This window comes from Anopheles ziemanni, assembly GCF_943734765.1.
Source record: "Anopheles ziemanni chromosome X unlocalized genomic scaffold, idAnoZiCoDA_A2_x.2 X_unloc_41, whole genome shotgun sequence".
NCBI lineage: Eukaryota > Metazoa > Arthropoda > Insecta > Diptera > Culicidae > Anopheles > Anopheles ziemanni.
In genome coordinates, this window is record NW_026689809.1 from 230,001 (window position 1) to 234,054 (window position 4,054).

The window sequence follows — 4,054 nt, forward strand, 5'->3', positions numbered from 1 at the left end:
CTATTTGACTCTCTATTCAGAGTGCTTTTCAACTTTCCCTCACGGTACTTGTTTACTATCGGTCTCATGGTTGTATTTAGCTTTAGAAGGAGTTTACCTCCCACTTAGTGCTGCACTATCAAGCAACACGACTCCATGGCACGCTCGGTCCATCATCCAACGGGCGCTGTTCTACGGGCCTATCACCCTCTATGGGTTCTGAGCCACATTCAAGTTGGACTTGAAAAGCGCTAAGATGACGGATAGTGAGACGCACCAGTACACGGAATCGGATAGACGGACTGGCCGCCACCCCTACGTGCTGAGCTTCTCCCGTTTCGCTCGCAGCTACTCAGGGAATCCCGGTTGGTTTCTTTTCCTCCCCTTATTAATATGCTTAAATTCAGGGGGTTGTCACACATGAACTGAGGCTTATGTACCTTGCGGTTGTTATCGTCACATCTGGCTTGCGACTACTTTGTTTCAATGTCCAATATGTACCGTTGGACTCGGTTAACGGGCTGTTAGCCCGCGTGTGGTTTAACTCACTGATACCTTCCATTGCCCATACGCTAGTTTGTTTGTGTTCCTTTGGTCAACTTCCATACTTGAATCATTTGTGCTACCGCTGCTGCTTCGACGCTACTTTGACATCTTCGCTTCTATTTAAATAAATAAATAAGCTGAAGCTAGACATCAGTAAACACCACCACAGACACCACAAGCACGCCTTCTCCTCGTACTTCCGCCTCACGCGGGAACACGGACGCTCTAAATACTTCGAATTCCAATGCCAGTATATTGTAAACCACGGGTTCTTTAATGCTAGCGGGTCGTCGCGACCCTAGTTAACATCATGGTGCACGTCTCGTGACGGGTGTCACGGCGTAGTTAAATGTATGCGATACATTTCTCAAATATAAGCGCTCAGTCATCTGTACATCATGGTAGGTTCCCACGACGTGCAATATGCGTTCAACTTATCAATGTTCATGTGTCCTGCAGTTCACATTATGACGCGCAGTTAGCTGCGGTCTTCATCGATCCATGAGCCGAGTGATCCACTGCCGAGGGTGACTAACTTGCGTAAGCCGCCGCTGTGCGCGTATACCCGTTCCCCGTAGGGAGGAGCAAGCCGCCGCTTAGAGACGAAGCATAAAGTGTCCTCATTCCACATAGGGCAAGCTGGATGAATCCATTTTACCCAGGACGGCCGAAGCGGCGTGGACCAGGGGAGAACTGAACCTTATACTTCACACCACAGTAAGTCTACGTGTCCTCTTCCACATAGGGCAAGCTAGAACTAACTATCTTACCCAGGACTGCCGAAGCAGCGTGGACCAGGGGAGGAACACACTTTTCATGGAAACGTAAGGCATCCATGACTGCCATAACGTAAGCCGCCGCTGTGCGCGTATACCCGTTCCCCGTAGGGAGGAGCAAGCCGCCGCTTAGAGACGAAGCATAAAGTGTCCTCATTCCACATAGGGCAAGCTGGATGAATCCATTTTACCCAGGACGGCCGAAGCGGCGTGGACCAGGGGAGAACTGAACTTTATACTTCACACCACAGTAAGTCTACGTGTCCTCTTCCACATAGGGCAAGCTAGAACTAACTATCTTACCCAGGACTGCCGAAGCAGCGTGGACCAGGGGAGGAACACACTTTTCATAGAAACGTAAGGCATCCATGACTGCCATAGTGCGTAAGCCGCCGCTGTGCGCGTAAACCCGTTCCCCGTAGGGAGGAGTCAAGCCGCCGCTTAGAGACGAAGTATGAAGTGTCCTCTTCCACATAGGGCAAGCTAGAATGAACTATCTTACCCAGGACCGCCGAAGCAGCGTGGACCAGGGGAGAACTGAACTTTATACTTCACACCACAGTATTGAGTAATGTGCCCTCTTCCACATAGGGCAAGCTGGAATGTTCCATTTTACCAAGGACGGCCGAAGCGGCGTGGACCAGTGGAGGACTACACAATCATGAGGTTTGATATCGACTTGTGTGTTTCAATAGGATACCGATGGTATGGTTTGAACCGATTTGATTTAGCCATTCTGAAGTCATCACTTGGTTGAAGCGCTGAACTAGGGAGGCATCGTTTACATATATATTGGTTTTCGCATGCTCTACTAGGTTAATGTCATGAGGTTGGCTATCGAGCATGCCCAAGTGATGACTTGATTGTGTGCTTGCTTGAATTCTTCACATTTCATACCATCGGTTAGTTGTCGAATCATTCCTCGATCATAACCTTCGTTCTTGGTTCATGTATGCTCTCTTCCACATAGGGCAAGCTAGAATTAACTATCTTACCCAGGACCGCCGAAGCAGCGTGGACCAGGGGAGAACTATACTTTGTCTTGTATGCCCTCTTCCACATAGGGCAAGCTAGAACTAACTATCTTACCCAGGACCGCCGAAGCAGCGTGGACCAGTGGAGGACTATACTTTGTTCATAACACCACAGTATTGAGTAATGTGCCCTCTTCCACATAGGGCAAGCTAGAATGAACTATCTTACCCAGGACCGCCGGAGCAGTGTGGACCAGTGGAGGACTACACAATCATGAGGTTTGATATCGACTTGTGTGTTTCAATAGGGTACCGATGGTATGTTTTGAACCGATTTGATTTAGCCATTCTGAAGTCATCACTTGGTTGAAGCGCTGAACTAGGGAGGGGCATCGTTTACATATATATTGGTTTTCGCATGCTCTACTAGGTTAATGTCATAGGGTTGGCTATCGAGCATGCCCAAGTGATGACTTGATTGTGTGCTTGCTTGAATTCTTCACATTTCATACCATCGGTTAGTTGTCGAATCATTCCTCGATCATAACCTTCGTTCTTGGTTCATGTATGCTCTCTTCCACATAGGGCAAGCTAGAATTAACTATCTTACCCAGGACCGCCGAAGCAGCGTGGACCAGGGGAGAACTATACTTTGTCTTGTATGCCCTCTTCCACATAGGGCAAGCTAGAACTAACTATCTTACCCAGGACCGCCGAAGCAGCGTGGACCAGTGGAGGACTATACTTTGTTCATAACACCACAGTATTGAGTAATGTGCCCTCTTCCACATAGGGCAAGCTAGAATGAACTATCTTACCCAGGACCGCCGGAGCAGTGTGGACCAGTGGAGGACTACACAATCATGAGGTTTGATATCGACTTGTGTGTTTCAATAGGGTACCGATGGTATGTTTTGAACCGATTTGATTTAGCCATTCTGAAGTCATCACTTGGTTGAAGCGCTGAACTAGGGAGGGGCATCGTTTACATATATATTGGTTTTCGCATGCTCTACTAGGTTAATGTCATAGGGTTGGCTATCGAGCATGCCCAAGTGATGACTTGATTGTGTGCTTGCTTGAATTCTTCACATTTCATACCATCGGTTAGTTGTCGAATCATTCCTCGATCATAACCTTCGTTCTTGGTTCATGTATGCTCTCTTCCACATAGGGCAAGCTAGAATTAACTATCTTACCCAGGACCGCCGAAGCAGCGTGGACCAGGGGAGAACTATACTTTGTCTTGTATGCCCTCTTCCACATAGGGCAAGCTAGAACTAACTATCTTACCCAGGACCGCCGAAGCAGCGTGGACCAGTGGAGGACTATACTTTGTTCATTACACCACAGTATTAAGTATGGTGTCCTCTTCCACATAGGGCAAGCTAGAACTAACTATCTTACCCAGGACCGCCGAAGCAGTGTGGACCAGGGGAGGACTATACATTATACTTCACACACTAGCCATACTGAAGTCATCACTTGGTTGAAGCGCTGAACTACGGCGGGGTAATCGTTTACAGGTTATAATCATATAGCTGCATGCTCATTAGTAGATAATGGAATATTGTATGGCAATATGAGCATGCCCAAGTGATGACTTTGTATCAAGCTCAACAGGTAGGGTATTGAGTCCTCTTCCACATAGGGCAAGCTAGAATGAACTATCTTACCCAGGACCGCCGGAGCAGCGTGGACCAGTGGAGGACTCTATACTTTATACTTCACACCACAGTATTGAGTACGACTTGCATAAAGCCCCTAATGAGAACCACG

The 4,054-nt window shown here is 47.8% G+C and overlaps 2 non-coding genes across 2 annotated transcripts in view; both read right to left on the bottom strand.

The window, feature by feature from the left end:
* LOC131292246 (large subunit ribosomal RNA) overlaps positions 1-413 on the bottom strand; it is a 4,091-nt gene extending 3,678 nt beyond the window's left edge. The window contains exon 1 of the ribosomal RNA XR_009189924.1: positions 1-413. This exon is cut by the window's left edge and continues 3,678 nt beyond it. This is a non-coding gene — a ribosomal RNA (large subunit ribosomal RNA).
* A 487-nt stretch (positions 414-900) lies between these two features.
* On the bottom strand, positions 901-1,055 carry LOC131292250 (5.8S ribosomal RNA). Its single transcript, XR_009189928.1, has one exon. It is a non-coding gene; the product is annotated as a 5.8S ribosomal RNA (ribosomal RNA).
* Between the last annotated feature and the right edge of the window lie 2,999 nt (positions 1,056-4,054).